Below are 16,764 nucleotides of genomic sequence, written 5' to 3' on the forward strand. Positions count from 1 at the left end.
TGGGAAAGGATCTTTACCAGCACAGGAACAAAGGCCTAATATCTGTCATCTACAGAGAACTCAAAAAATTAACCCCCTCCAAGCCCAGTAAACCAATTATTAAATGGGCAAGGGAGTTAAAGAGAGAATTCACAGGAGAAGAGATAAAAATGACAAAGAAACATATGAGGAAATGGTCAACATCCCTGTCAGTAAAGGAAATGCAAATAAAAACAACCCTGAGATACCAGGTCACTAAAGTTAGAATGGCCTATACTCTGAACTCCGGCAACAACAAATGCTGGGGGGGATGTGGGGAAAGAGGAACCCTTCTCCATTGTTGGTGGGAGTGCAAATTAGTACAACCACTTTGGAGAACAGTATGGGGGGTTCATCAAAAAAATCTCAGCATAGACATACCCTATGACCCAGCCATTTCACTTCTAGGCATCTATCCTGACCAATAGATCTCAGGATATCAAAAAGACAACTGCACATCCATGTTTATCACTGCATAATTCACAATAGCTAAAAAAAGGAAACAACCCAGATGCCCCTGTACAGATGAATGGATCCAAAAAATGTGGTACCTATACACAATGGAATATTACATAGCGATTAGAAATGATAAAACATTGGTAATCACAGGGAAATGGTCAGAACTTGAATAAATAATGTTGACCGAGACAAGCCTAGAACACAGAGAGCAAAGAGGCATGGTCTCCTTAATATATGACTGTTAAGTGGGGGTGGGGGAGGAAAGAGTAGAGACCAGGTCTGCAAAATAAAAAGCTTCTTGTCAAATGGTATTTCCACAGGTTCGGGTCAGCGACCTTACATTATGTAACTAAAACCAAACAACTACTAAACATAAAAAGGTCTAAAATAGACCTCTCAGTGGATCGCAATAGCTCAACAGCTATGTATGTATGATCATATAAGACAGGGATAACCAAACTCTATTGTTGATGTTATTTTTAAAGTTCTACATGAATTTCCTTTGGTGTATGCCACGTGGCTACTGTATATGTTTTGGTACACTGTGTATTGTATATGTGCTGACCTGATCTAGGGAAGGTAAAGAAAAACGAGGGTGTAAGATATCACAAGAAATGTACACACTGCCCTATTATGTAACTGTACCCCTTTTGCACAACGCCTTGTGAACAAATTTTAATTAAGTAAAAAAAAAAGTCTCACAGACTTTCTGGCCTGCGTGGCTTCAAACCACAATCATCAGATCTCAGCTTCCTATGTACCTAGGATAACAGACATGATCTACTGGGACCCAACCTCATCTGTCTCTGAAAGTGCACTCCATGGTGTTTATCCGAGCTGGAGACTAGCCAGCAGTGCATTTTTCAGAATGTGCTGCCTGCTTCCTTCCCATTATCTTACCTCTTAGACATAAGGAAGGCCAGACATAAGGACCAGAGGTCACCCAGGTAGTGAGTAGCAGCCTCAGGAAACAGACCACAGCCCTCAGGCCCAAGCTATCAGCTCTCTGCTAATCCAGAGGTTTCCAGACCTGACGTTGTGGAACCTGGAGGGATACCATCAGGTATATCAAGAATGGTCCTGGAAGGTCATTTGCTTAGGAGCCCAAGGCAGGCCCAAGATGAAGCAGGAGGAGACCTGAACATCAAAGTTACTGAGCTTGAAGCAGCAGAAGAGGCAGGCAAGGAAGGAGGCCAAGGCAAAGGCGGCCCCAAAGACCCAGAGAACCTGGGGATTGGGGACCCCTAGCAAGTGATCTCTGGACATCCTGCCTCCCCCCTCTCTAGTTTCCCATGTCAGAAGGGGCAGAGCCCTCAGGCCCACCAATCCGGGGGAAGGATACCCTACTGTACCTAAATAGCACACACACACACACACACACACACACACACACACACGCACACACGCACACATGCACACATGCGGGTACACAAATACAGATGTGCCTGCTTTTACATTAAAAAATTGTCTTTAAGTACTTGTACAAGGGGCTTTCAATTCCACACAGGTCATTTAAAAAAGCGACTTCAAAATAAGTGCACCAAATTGCTAATTGCATAGCTCTCCTGTCATTTTTCATACATACAATGTTTTCCCATGTGCCTCTGTGAGCATTTCATGAACAAGCACATTGAGCAGGGGGGTGGGGTGTGGTGGTGCTTGTGATTTATTTTTAACAGAACAGCTCTTAGGGTGGGGAGGAGATTCCTGTAACTGGCTATCCCCAGGAGTTTTGCAGCTCACAAGAAATAACACTCCACTGAACATCCTTGCAAGCATTTCCTAAGTAGGAGGAGGAGGACATCTTCACAGGCATAAATAGCCATTAGGGATCAGTCCTGAAACTCCTGCATTCCAGCTGGGTGACCATCTCTCTCTGGACAGCAGCTCTGGGCAGGCAATGCTGAGGTTTGTCCCTGGGGGTGAAGGCCCCGTGGCTGCTGGGTGGCGCTGGCTGTGGTCTGGAACCCAGGACTTGTGGAGGGTGGTGGTCTAGGCACCGAGCCCAGGGCTGCAGGGTGGGAGCCGGGTCAGTTGTGGGACTTGGTTGGAGAGGGTCTGTCCAGATAGATGTGTGCACACCTGCAGAGGGGGCAGGGCGGGATGATGGCGCCTGTGGGCTCTGTGTGCATCACTGGAAGGAGAGAGGAGCTGCCACGCCCCGGCCTGGCACTGGGGCCTCTGTCAGGAGGGGGATTGTGGAAATGGGCCACTGGGGCAGACTTCAAAAGGCCCACAGTGGGTTGGGGTCCCCAATCCTCAACCAGGCTCCTCAGTCAGCCAAGAAAAGAGAGAGATAGATCTCAGCAATAGAGCCAGACCTCCAGTGTGGAGAACTGAAATGAACAGCGGGGTGGGTTGGGTATATTGTTGTTAAACCTATTCAAAAAGCAGTGGTTACCACAGAGAGGAAACAAACACTAGAGACAACCAAGCCACCACTGTCCCCGGGGTTCCCGAAAGGATTTCCAGGATGCCAGGCCCCTCACCCCTGCTCCTCTTCCTCTTTTCCTCCTTTCTCCCTCCTCTGTTTCTCCTGCCCTCTCTCTCTTCCTCTCTCCCTCCTCTTCTCTCCTTTTCCTCTTGCCCCATCTCCCCTCTAATTGCTCCTCCCTTCTCCTCTCCCCTTCTCCCTCTCCCCCATTCCTCCTTGGCCCTTCCTCCTCTTTCTCCCTCAACTTTCTCCTCACGCCCTCCTTCCTCTCTCTTCCTGCTCCCTGTCTCCTCATCTCCTTCCTTTCCCCTCCTCCCTTCTCCTCTGAAGGCCAGGACAGAGCTGGCAGAGGCTGACAGGGAGGAACTCTGTTGCTAGTGACAGGCTTTGCACTTGGGTCTCTTGTGCACAGCTCCAGTCTCATGTGGAAGGAGGCGACTCTAGGGGACGCTCCGGGGAGCCAGCCACCTGCATCACTTGTGTCACCTGAGCACAGGACATGCTGCAGGAAGGGGGGATCCGAGGCCCTGGGGGATTGTCTGATCCTTCCCCCCACACATGCGCTCTGCTTTCTCCTCACCTGAAGGCCTTTCCAGCCTGAAGGTAGAAATAAATGACAGCCTAATATGGTAGGCATGGAAAGAATATTCTACAGCCCACCAGTCTTTTGCCAACTGTAAGTCAACAACAATTTGGAGGGCAATCAGAGCTCCAGTCCCAGCCCAAGAAGGCTTGCGTGTTGCTCTCAATTAATCCGCACTACATTTAGGCACTGGCCGGGCCTGAACTAGGCCCTGACCTTCATGGAAAGGCTAGCAAGAGTGCTGTGCTCTGGGACTGGTCTGCAGACAGGGAAGAGACCAAAAAAATAGCTTCCTCCTCTCTCGTCGTTTCCCCTGACTTGGCTTGTGAGGTTCCTACAGTAGACCCCCCCGCCACACACACACACACTCAGTGATCGCACTTGGTAGAAAGAACACGGGAACCAATGAGTAACCAGTTCAGCACCTTCCATAACATTCCATGGGAGGTCACACAGACAATGTGGGGTACAGGGACAGAATGCAGGGAGAGTGGGAGGCGGTAGGAGACAATACCTGCTGCTCCCAGACTAAAGCCCTCTTGCTATTCAGACTGAAGAGAATGTCACTGGTCCTGGTTCTAGGTCTCTTTTTGGTTGGATGTCACAACTCGGTGGCACAGTGGACAAGAAGAGCCCAGTCCAGGAGGAGCAGGACAAGGTTATGGAGGCTGACATGCTTAACACCGTTGCCTCTAGCAACATCCAATTTGCCTTGGACCTCTACAAACTGTTGGTCTTCAGGAAGCCTGGGGAGAATGTCATCTTCTCCCCTGTGAGCATCTCCACCAGCGTGGCCTTGTTGGGCCTGGGGGCCCGAGGAACCACCCTGGCAGAGATCATGAAAGGCCTGAAGTTCAGCCCCACACAGAGCTGGGTGGCCAACATCCACCAGGGCTTCCAGCACCTCGTGCGCACACGAGCTCAGCATGGGCAACGCCATGTTCATCCGAGAGCAGCTGGAGGTGCTGGCCTCGTTCCTGGACGATGCGCGCGCCCTGTACGCGGCCCAGGTTGTCCCCACCGACATCGAGCAGCCGGCAGCCGCTGAGCAGCTCATCAATGACTTCGTCAGCAATGAGACCCACGGGAAGACTGTAGACCTGATCAGCAACCTGGACTGGGACACGGCCCTGATTCTGGTGAATTACATCTTCTTGAAAGGTGAGCGTCTGTGCTGGGGTTGGGAGGAAACAGTTCTGAGCTCTCAGGGTGATCCGTGTGCCCTGGACAGGAAGTGCTGGGGTTGGGGTGACACAGACCCCAGGCTCTGCCCACACTCTAGCTGTCTTCATGGGGGTTGTGGTGCCTGGACTCACTGTGAGCAATTCCTTAACCAAGACCCTGATCTAAATTTACCCAGACCAATGCAGGTACCAGTGCTCCATGCTGTTGAGGTCCACGCCCTTTCCTACAGAGACACTATGGGACATGGTGGGAAGGCCCATGGCCCCGGAAAACCTGGATGTGCCTGGCCTGTACCTGCATGAACGGGCGTGTCACTGCTGGGAGAGGGCTTTGTCTCTGGTGGGGATCCAGCTGGGGTACAGGGGCCATCTCCAAGGGGAAAGATATGGGGGCCCCTAAGAAGCGTTGCCACCCTGAAGTTCTACAACCTGGCGCTTCTCTGGCCTGGCCCCACCTGGGGAAGCGCCTCTGGGAAGAGCAGACACCACGTCCTGTGCAGCAATGCCCACCTCAACCGCCTGGGGGTGCAGTGCAAACTTCAGCCTAAACTGTGACCCAGTCCTGGGGAGGAGGACTGACTGGGGAGGAGGGAGAAAACAAAGGGCTGAGCCTGCCATGCTGCAGGCCCACAGGTGGTGGAGACAAGAGCCCATTCTGAGACCCCAGGAGCAACACCCATGTGATTTCCCCAGGATCACGAAGCCATGTGGAGAGCCCAGAGGCTGAGATGGAAACCCAACCTCACTGTGCCATGGCTGGCGTTGGGTCTGAGGCTGAACCAAGGATGGCCCAAAGCAGAAAGATGGGAGGGTCTTAGGTTACAGACAGGAAACCAGGCCAGTCATGGAGAGCACAGTGCAGAGGGAGCAGGGCTGGAGTTAGGAGAGGACAGGGCCGGGCTGGGCCCACAGCCGCCTGGAGTAGAATGGCCCGGGAGACCACAGGGAACTCCCGGGGTTTCGTTACCATCCCTGCACCCATTTGCAGGTAGAGCTCAGTCTGTCTTTCTGGTCCCACCAAACCCCACAAGCCACAGGCAGGGGAATAGAGATTTAAGGTGTTTGGGGGATAGCTGGTTGTTGTTGTAGGTGCTCATCCTGCAGTGTATGGGACTCAGAATTACTTACTTCATTTTCAAGAATCAAGAGTTCCCTGCTTCTGCCCAGCATCCAGAAGCTTCTGTTGTCCTGCCTCTTCCCCTGCCATCACATCCTCTAACACCCAACTATTTTCTGCACCCCTGATCCCGCAGATTCCTACTCACTTCTCATTTAGCACCAATAACCATGTCATACTTTCACAGCCCTCTTTCCATACCAGACTTCTAGATGTCAACCTAACCCCAAGGGCCTTTTCATTTACCCAAGTATTTCTCCTAACCTGGCATGACTCCCCGCTAGGAGGGACTGTGGATGGTTGTGGACTGTCCGGGGCCAGCATTGCTCCAAAGCTCGAACAAGAAAGCTCTCTCATAGTCGCTGATCAATTGTTTGCCTGCAGCTAAGTGGGAGACACCCTTTGACCCTGAGGATACCGTCCAGTCCAAGTTCTACTTGAGTGAAGGCCAATGTGTGCAGGTACCCATGATGAAGGTTGAGGTCCTGAGGGTACCCTACTTGTGGGATGAAGCACTGTCCTGCACCGTGGTGGAGCTGAAGTACTTAGGCAACGCCAGCGCCCTCCTCATCCTCCCTGACCAGGGGAAAATGCAGACGGTGGAAGCTGAGCTGCTCCCTGAGACCCTGGCCAGGTGGAGGAACAACCTGAAGCCCAGGTGTGTTTGCCCCACCAGCCAGCTCCCCTAATTCCCAGCTCCCTGAGACTGCGTGACTCATCTCAGGGCCGGGCCATGTCTGATGCTGAGGGCTGGGAAAGACACACAGGCACCGGAGGAATCTGGTGGGTTTTTGCTCCTCTGACTCACCTGATTGTTTATTTTTCCTTCATTTATGACATCAGACAGAACAAGAGACGAGGCTCTCATGGCTTCTAGCAAATGCTAAGTTCATGAGCAATTTCCAAGGCAATCCCAGCCCACATGTGTGGGTAAAGGCAGAAGGAGATGGAGCCCTTTGGTCATTTGGAGGCAAAGTGACTCAGGCTCCAGGAATCAGCTCTGCACAGATGCACCATTATGTTCTTCCATGACCCATTTTTTTCAATACTGCATTAGCTGAGTGGTTACTTTCACTGCCTACTAAGCCAGGAAACGGTGGCTCAGCTGGAAATCCTGCCAACTCAGGAGGTTGAGATATGAGGATTAGTTTCAAATGCACTCCATGCAAGAAAGCAGATTATTCCCAATTAACCACCAAAATGTTAGAAGTGGAGCTTTGTCTAAAGTAGTCGAGCAATGACATTAAGCTAAATACCTCAGCTACAGGATGCTGGACCTGAGTTGAAGCCCAGGACTGGTACACACTTGAAATGAATGTTACTGTGTGCTAGGCATAAACTTAGATAATAACTTTATATAAGAGACAAACCACCCAATTTATCTACTCCTGCCATGGGTAGCTTATACTATAACAGAGGGAAGAAAGGAAGAGGGACAGAGAGAGAAACCTAAGACAGTACAGTATTTGGTAACTAAGAAGGTGAGATTAGGGAAGGTCTAAGGGGTTGGATGGCTGGAGCTGGACCTAGAGGGAGTTTGTAATTGTGTCACAGCACAGCAGTTAGGTGTGCAAGAGTCCACAGGTCAAAGGAGAGGGGAGGCGACGAAGTCCCATGGGAGTTGGGGAGAGGTCTCAAACCATGGAATAGCCAGCACAAAGCCTGTAAAGCCAGGAATCCCAGCATGTTTGTTTGTAACCCTCTGGCAGATAGCTGCAGACCAGGAAGAGTGGGGACAGTAGGAGAAGTCAGGGCCATGCAGAGCCATGGAGACCCCTGGAAATCCCTGACCTTCCTCCTCTGGGGTTTTCCAGGAGTAATGGACCCAGTCGCTGGTGTAAGGGGATCTCCTGTTTACTTGGTGGAGACCAGATTGTGGGGTAATCATGGGGCAGGAGAGATCAGTCAGGGGGAGCCAGAAGCTCAGGCAGAGCCCATGGGTGCCCCATTTCAGGAGAGCACCCTAATTTACAAACAGCGGTTCAATCCTAGATAAATCTAAGACAATCAGGCCACAGAACCAAACTTCTAAGCTGCAGGAAGGCCTAGAGAAAACGGAGGGGGCTCCAGCGCCACCTTGCAACACTGCCTGGCCCTTAATGGCAAAGACCTGTGTTTCCAGACAGGTAATGAGTGAAGAAGAATGATTACATAAAGGAAAGGGATGAGGTCTTCTCTACAGAAACACTGGGTGACAGTGGAGGAACCCACACAGCCCACGTTGTAAGACAGGGGGTACTACGATGTGGTGTTCAGGTGTTGTCTTCTTACCCAGGTTCATAAATGAGCTCTACCTGCCCAAGTTTTCCATCTCGGGCAGCTATGAAATGCAGAGCATTCTTCCCCAGATGGGAATCAGGGAAGCTTTCTCCACACGGTAACCTGTCAGGAATCACCACACATCAGCAACTGAAGGTCGCCCAGGTGAGTGGTCAGGTTCCAACCGTTCATGCTCCAAGCCTGGGTTTGAATGGGCCAGTGAGCACTTGGGGAGGGGACTGGTGAACATGGACAGACACTTCCACTTCCCCACATCCAGTCACGCACATTGGGCATGCCCACCCCAGGACAGCCAAGCCCCGGCCCTGCTCCTCCTCCTGACATAATGCAATGCCAGCGGCCCCCTCCCCCACCCCACTGCCTTGTAACTGGATGCCTCTCCAGAAGCCCAGCATGGGAAAGAGCCTGGCCTTGGCCTTGAACAGCTGCAGGCACCAGGCACGCTCCACTGTGAGGACACAGGCCTTCCCCTCTCCTCTTCTTTAGGGCAAGAATTCCTGGCTAGTACCCTGGACCAATGAGGTAGTAGAGTTCAAAGGGAGAAGTGATCAAAATGATAGAGTAAATATTGCATGCCGAGAGCCTGAAAGAAGGCATGGGGGGACCCTCTAACTGCATTTCTAGAAGCATGGTAGAGAAAACCAAGGGGCAACCCTGTAACACAACGCTGCACCCCAACGTCCTGGATCCCTGAGCCCAGGATTAGACCTGTGGAAAGGAGAAGGGTGTGCCTAGCTGCTCCCAGCAGCCTTGTCCCTTGCCACATAGTGGAGCGCCCCCTCGTTGCTGGAGCAGATTTGCTGCCCCTGGCCAGCACAGGTTTGTCAGCTTCAAGGTGGAAGCTGCTGACAGAAAAATACCTGGTTCTGCCCCTGCCCCTCCTCACAGCAGTGAACTTTAGAGACAGGGCAGTTTCTGGGCTCAGACAGAGAAGACCTGGGTCAGGGCGCCTCGCCTTCACCCCTGTGGCTCTGAGGGAATCTCTTCTGCCTGTGCATCTCAGACGGCACAAGCAGCCAGCTGGTGGAGGGAGGAAGAGCAAGGAGACAGGCCAGTGGGTGACGCTTGGCACAGGCGTGTCCCCTTGGGGTCCTCGGGCCAGCTGCCTCCTCCTGCACCCCTGGCTGTCATCAGTAACACTCTGGTGTCCCCACAGGTGGTGCACCGCGCTCTGCTTGATGTGGCAGAGGAAGGCACTGAAGCCACGGCTGCCACAGGAATGAAAGCCGAACCTTGTTGTAGAAGAGTGAACCCAACAATTATACGATTCGACAGGCCCTTTCTGATGAACATCTACGACAAAAACAGTGACACCATTCTCTTTCTAGCCAAAGTGGCCAACCCCAGTCAGTCACAGAGCTCCTAACTGAGCTGTGGGCTTTCACTGAGGAGCAGGGCTACACATCCAACATGCAGGCCTGTGTGTGCAGCCCACGCTCCGTGAGTCCAGTGTCTAGGGACATACAGGGGAGGTGGCAGTGACTCTGTGACAACCACATGGCTCCCCCTGAGGCTCTGGATGCAGTAAACCCTCACCCTGGGCCTGGACTCTGTTCCTGAGCCCCTCCCTCCTGATGCCCTTGTTTCTTCTTGTCTGTCTGTCTCTCCAGCAGAGCCACTCCCCCACCATGTGAGCAGCTCAGTCCCAACCCAAGCTCTGGTCCTTTTTGTCTTTAACTTCAACAACCTCGTCGGGTCCATGTCAGCAAAGTCAATCCACCTGGATCTCAGGTCCATCACTGACATGGGACTCTGTTGCTCTCAGCCCCTTCCGAACCCTGGGGCCACCCAGTGGCTTGATGTGAGTTCAGTTTTTCCCCTCCAGTTCACCAGGTTCTGTCACCCACGGCCTCTTGCTGGTGCTCTAGAACCCCTAGATCTTTCATTCCTGCAGCTGTTGAGGACCAGATTTCAGGAACCCCCCCCCTTCTGTCCACCACTCCACCCCAGCTCCTCCTGCTGGTTGCCAATGGCTATTTCTGGGTTCATAGAAGGACTTCACCTGATCAGTTCCCTATGACCTTGGCACCAGAACACACGTTGGGGCCTTGGAGCAATGAGCACACATCTAAGCATTGACAGGTGTGCCCTTCAGCCACAATAGTGGTCCTCGTCTCTCACCGCGGAGTACTACTAGACATCCTCCTCCAGCCAACTGGAGATGACTCATTGAGACGCTATGATGGGCTCTGACCTAGAAATTATTACTAATCCACTCACAGCTGAGGAAATGGCAGCAGAGAGACCCCTGCCCTATCCCCAAGGCCATGGAGTTAGTAGTTATATCAGTAGGTGTCATCACAACCTGATTGAGAATGGTGGAGCAATCTGGAAACAATGGGGTTCTGTTCCTGAAGACTGAAGGATTGCAGTTTTACTTAAGTAAAGGAGGCCAGAGAAAAGAGAAAGAGACAGACGAGCTGTCCTTATGGGTGTCTTCCTTTTTCTGTATCATTCCATCTAGTCCCTCACAGCCTGTGGCATAGTGTCCCCACATTCAGGGTGCCCCCTCATCCAGCTCTTCTCTCTTTTTTTTTTTATTGATTGGACATAAATTTTTTTACAAGGTGTTGTGCAAAGAGGGTGCAGTTACATAGTAGGGCAGTGTGTAGATTTCTTGTGATAGCTTATGACCTGTTTTTCTATCCCTTGTCTAGGTCAGGTAGACATATATGCAATATACAATGTATCAAGAACATATACAGTATTCACAGACTTGGTCTCTACTGTCTCTCCGTCTCCCTTTGTTAACAGTCATATATCAGGGAGATCATGCCCCTTTGTTTTCTGTGTTCTAGGCTTGTCTCACTCAACATTATTTGTTCGAGTTCTGACCATTTCCCTGCGAATAACAGTATTTCATCATTCCTAATCGCTATGTAGTATTCCATTGTGTATAAGTACCATATTTTTTGGATCCATTCGTCTGTGGAGGGGCATCTGGGTTGTTTCCATATTTTGGCTATTGTGAATTGTGCCGCGATAAACATGGAAGTACAAATGCCTTTTTGATATCTTGGATTTTGCTGTTTAGGATAGATGCCTAGGAGTGGTATGGCTGGGTCATAGGGTAGGTCTATATTGAGCTTTTTGAGAAACCTCCATACTGTTCTCCAAAGTGGTTGTACTAATTTGCACTCCCACCAACAATGGAGAAGGGTTCCTCTTTCCCCACAGCCCCTCCAGCATTTGTTGTTTCCTGAGTTCAGAATATAGGCCATTCTAACTGGGGTGAGGCGGTATCTCACGGTTGTTTTTATTTGCATTTCCTTTACTAGCAGGGATGTTGAGCATTTCCTCATATGTTTCTTTGCCATTTTTATATCTTCTCTTGTGAAGTCTCTCTTTAGCTCTTTTGCCCATTTCCTAATAGGTTTATTGGGCTTGGAGGGGCTTAGTTTTTTGAGTTCTCTGTAGATGACCGATATCAGGCCTTTGTCTGTTGCTGTGCTGGTAAATATCCTTTCCCATATCGTTGGCTGTCTTTCTATTTTGGTGGCTATGTCCTTAGCTGTGCAGAAACTTTTTAATTTGTAGTAGTCCCATTTGTCGAGTCTTTCCCCTATTTGTTGTGCCCCTGGGACTCTATTCATGAAGTTCCTTCCTGTGCCTATAAGTTCTAGTGTCTTTCCTACTCTGTCCTTCAGTAGTTTCAAGGATTCAGGTCTGATGTTGAGGCCCTTGATCCATTTTGAGTTGATCTTGGTGCATGGTGATAGGCTTGGGTCTACTTTGACTTTTCTGCATATGGCTGCCCAGTTCTCCCAGCACCAGTAGTTGAAGAGGCTATGTTTATTCCATTGTATGTCTTTAGCTCTTTGTCGAATATCAGTTGGCTGTAAGAGTGCGGTTTTATTTCTGGGTCTTCAATTCTAATCCATTGGTCTTCCGATCTGTTTTTATACCAATACCATGCCGTTTTTGTTATGATGGCCTTGTAGTAGAGCTTGAAGTCTGGTATTGTGATACTTCCTGCACTGCTTTTTTTTGCCTAGAATTGCTTTGGCTATTCTAGGTTTTTTGCTGTTCCATATGAATTTATGGATTGGTTTCTCTATTTCAGTGAAGAATGTGGCTGGGATTTTGATAGGTATTGCATTGAATTTGTAGAACAATTTGGGCAATATGGCCATTTTCACTATATTGATTCTGCCTACCCATGAGCATGGGAGGTCTTTCCATCTCCTTGTGTCTTCTTTGATTTCCCTTATTAGATTTTTGTAGTTTTCATTGAATAGGTCTGTCACGTCCTTGGTTAAGTTGATCCCTAGGTACTTTATTCTTTTTTTGGCTACTGTAAATGGAATTGTTTCCATAATTTCCTTTTCTGTTTGTCTATTGCTGGTGTACAGAAAAGCTGCTGACTTTTGTGGGTTTATTTTGTATCCTGCTACTTTGCCAAATTGGTTTATTAGGTGTAGGAGTTTGGGTACTGAGTTTTTTTGGGTCCATCAGATATAAGATCATGTCGTCTGCGAATAGGGATAACTTGATTTCTTCCTTGCCGATGTGGATCCCTTTGATGTCCTCCTCTTGCCTTATTGCTATGGCTAGGGATTCCAGCACTATGTTGAACAGAAGTGGGGAGAGTGGGCATCCTTGTCTTGTTCCTGAGTTTAGGGGGAATGATTTAAGTTTCTCTCCATTTAATATGATATTAGCAGTTGGTCTGTTGTATATGGCTTTTATTGTTTTGAGGAATGTTCCATCTATTCCTGTTCTCTCCAAAGCTTTTAATAGGTATGAATGTTGTATTTTGTCAAAGGCTTTTTGGGCATCGACTTAGATAACAATGTGATTCTTGATTTTAGTTCTGTTTATGTGGTGAATTACGTTGATTGATTTACGGATGTTGAACCATCCTTGTGACTGAGGGATGAAGCCTACTTGGTCATGATGTATGATATTCTTGATCAGTTTCTGGATCCTATTAGCTAATATTTTATTGAGAAGCTTTGCATCTGTGTTCATTAGTGATATTGGTCTGTAGTTCTCTTTTTTTGTTGGATCTTTGCCTGGTTTGGGAATGAGTATGATATTAGCTTCGTAGAATGAGTTTGGGATTTCTCCCTCTGTTTCTATTTCGTGGAAGAGTTTGAGGAGTATTGGAATTAGCTCCTCACTAAAGGTTTTGTAGAATTCGTTGGTGAATCCATCTGGGCCTGGGCTTTTCTTAGTAGGGAGGTTCTTGATTACCTCCTGTATCTCACCGTAAGTTATTGGTTTATTTAGTTGATTTATTTCTTCTTGGTTCAGTTTGGGCAGTTTGTACTTCTCTAAGAATTGATCCATTTCTGTAAAATTATTGTTTTTTGCTGAGTAGAGGTTTTGGAAATAGCTCCTTATGATTGTTTGAATATCGTGTGTACTTGTTGTAATTTTTCCTGTAGACTCCCTGATTTTACGAATATGAGTCTCTTCTCTTCTTTTTTTTGTAAGTCTTGCAAGGGGTCTGTCAATTTTGTTTATTTTCTCAAAGAACCAGCTTTTAGTCTTATTTATTTGTTGAATGGTCTTTCTATTTTCAATCAGATTTATCTCTTCTTTAATCTTTGTGATCTCTCCCCTCCTAGTTGTTTTAGATTCTGTCATTTCTAGTTTCTCCAGTTGTTTTAGTTTCATCGTGAGGGTATTCACCTGCTCTGCTTCCATTCTTTTAATGTGGGTGCTGAGTGCAATGATCTTGCCCCTCAGTACTGCCTTAGCTGTGTCCCATAGGTTTCTTTGTGATGTGTTTTCTTTGTCATTGTGGCTTATGAATTCGTTGATTTCATCTTTAATTTGATCTGTGGCCCAAGTGTTGGATAGCAGCGTGGGGTTTAGCCTCCAAGAGTGTGTATAGGCTCTGTGGTATCCTTTGTTGTTGAGGGTTACCTTTAATCCACTGTGATCAGATATAATACATGGGATGATGTCAATACTTTTGTATTTGCTGAGGTTCTTTGTGTGGGTCCGCACCCTGCCTTGTGTCCGTGGGGTCTCCCACTATATGAATTCTGCGCTCCTGGCAGCCTGTCTGCCGATCGCCGGGTTCCCCTTTCCCAGCCTGACCCTGTTTGGGCAAGGGTCGGCTGGTGGCGGGAGGGTGCCCTGGTGAATCTCTGGCTCCATGTAGGTTTTCGGTTCTTCTTTTTTGCTCCTTTTTATTTTCCTGCGTTTCTCCACAGCTTCTGGCTGCTGGTTTTGCTAGTTTCTTGATGGGGTGTTGGGTGTTGGAGTTCCCAGCTCACTATTCCATTGGAGGGAGTCGGGGTGCCTCCCTATTCTATCGGTGCCATCTTTCCTCTCTCCCAGCTCCTCTCTTTAAACACCGTCACAGACACACTCAAACTGTGCTTTTCTTTTTCTTCCTCAATGCAACCCAGCTGTCTGCCAAATAAGAGATCACGGAATTTAAGTATGCAGAAGGTCGAGCAGGTTCTATGTGTTCATCAGGATGTGCTCCAAGCTGATACGAGCTCACACTGGGTGCTCGATAGGACAAGGTTTGTCCATGCCTACTGGGCATAGCTCTAGTGCCTAGTGGGCATGGTTCCAATGCCTAGTGGGCATTTCTCTAGAGCCTAGTTGGCCTGCCGTTAATCCCCACACCAGGGGCTCAGCAAAGCCCATCTTCTGAGTTATCCTGAGGAGATGAGTTGTTGGTGCTGTGACCCCTGGTTTGGAGGACACACTCCATTCTGTCGTTTGGGGGGTGCTCAGGGCTGCCCAGAATGACAGCTTTTGTGCTGCCCAGGCAGCCGCAGTGATTCACCCACAGAGGTGAAGTCTCTCCTGGTTCAGGTTGTCCAGCCCTGCACCCCCCTCCTCGCCCACGGGGACTTCAGGCTATGGCTTCATGTTTGGGGCCATTCCAACGTCTTCCTGTAACCCAAGATTTTCCAGTGTCCTGGGCCTCAGACACGGCTTCAGACACTCAGTGTCGCATTTCTCCTTGTCCCTGCAAAAAGACCTTGCTCTCCTGGTTATCTCCTCTGTGTCTCTTGTCTAGCCATGCCCTGGAACTCCCACCCCGCCCCAACTCTGGAAAAGGATCTCCCTCAATTGACTGTGAGCTCAGACACTGACAGTGACCAGAGCAGGCGGGACCCCTGTGGTCATCTGACTTTGTGCCTTCTGTCCCAAGAGCCCCACCTTCCTGCCGCTAGGAGCCTCTGGCCAGCCAGTCCATTCTCCAGCCCTCAAGATGTTCCCACCAGGAGTGGGAGTCATGGCCCAGTTGATGGAGTGCTAGCCAGTGAGTGAAAGCGTCAGATACCAAGTTTGTGTCCAGGTCTCAAACCTAAACAACAAGACAAGAAAATATATAAGCAACCCACTGGGGTTAGAATTGTGGTTCATTGGGGCAATGTGAGGGGCTGCTCTGGGGAGCCGAGCCAGAGGCCCCTGTGGTTGATGGAGGCCTTGAAGCACAGTGTTCCCGCAGCCCTTCTGGTCCTGGGAGGCAGATGATGTCACAGAAGATCACCAGGCATGCCCCTCCCCCCTCACCTCCACGTCCAATGGAATCCTTGCAAGCAGAGAAGCACAGTGCATGCGATCAACACCCCCAGACCACAAGTCCTCTTCTTCCCCAAGGCCCTGCGGTGGGCTGCCACAGAAGAGGCTCAGGCTCTTAGCTGGCTGCATCCAGCCTTCCCCTCCCCCAGGTGACCTCAGCAGGGAACTGAAGCCCAGGGGCTGCTGTGCCAGCCATGCTGGACCCAGGTCAGCCAGGAGTGGGCTGACCTGGCATAGCGAATTTGCACAACGAGGAGAAACAGGGACTCGCATCTTGTAAGATATCTGCCCAGGGTTAGTGTTGTCACATAGTCTTGCTGTCTTCTAAAATCTTCAAATTTCTCTTCAGATCTCAGGAGCCAAGGAAAGACAGTGTACATGGCTGAGTCATGAACTGCCATGAAAGAAACAACCCAACACCACAGCTTGCGAGAATAAACACGTATTGTCTCAAAGCGTCAGGAATCCAAGAGGGGCTGAGCATGATGGTTCTTGCTCAGGGTTTCTCTTCTGAGTCCTTCTTACATTATTGGCCAGGACCAAAGTTTCCCCATTCAACCTCACTCGTGTGACTATTGGTGGGAAGTCTCTGTGGCCCAATCATAGGGCTGAATAAACATGACTTCTAAGGAAAGGATGGTGGAGTGATGGAGGAGAACAGAGAGAGAGGGAGAGAGAGAGAGGCAGAGAGAGAGAGAGGAAGCAAAGCAAATGACTGTGAAAGAGAGAACACAAAGCAGAAAGTCTCAGTCTTTATAATTCAGTCCCCAAAATCATTCCTCTATTCTTCCCGTCATACTCTTTCCATTACTAAAAGCCATTCAGCAAGTCCAAACACAATGCAAAGGAGCCTTTTCTGAAGGAAGGAGTAGCAGAGAACTTATGGACCTATCACTAAAATGAATTCAGTTTCAAAGCCTAGTAACCCACGAGAGACACACCCGTCATTTGAAGAAATGATTGGCAGCTGGGTACTGGTGGCTCACCCTGTAATCCTAGCTACTCAGGAGGCTGAGATCTGAGGACCACTGTTCCAAGTCAGCCAGCCAGGAAAGTCTGTGAGATTCTTACCTCCAGTTAGCCACCAGGAAACTAGATGTGGGGCTGTGGCTCTGAGTGCTAGAATGCTAACCTTGAGCAAAAGATCTTAGGAGCAATGCCCAGGCCCCAGGTTCAATTCCCACAACTG

At 49.4% G+C, this 16,764-nt stretch overlaps 1 pseudogene; it reads left to right on the forward strand.

The window, feature by feature from the left end:
- Nucleotides 1–4,110: 4,110 nt before the first annotated feature.
- Nucleotides 4,111–9,534, forward strand: LOC125363546 (annotated as a pseudogene).
- Nucleotides 9,535–16,764: the final 7,230 nt, after the last annotated feature.

This window comes from Perognathus longimembris, chromosome 14, assembly GCF_023159225.1.
Source record: "Perognathus longimembris pacificus isolate PPM17 chromosome 14, ASM2315922v1, whole genome shotgun sequence".
Taxonomy (NCBI): domain Eukaryota; kingdom Metazoa; phylum Chordata; class Mammalia; order Rodentia; family Heteromyidae; genus Perognathus; species Perognathus longimembris.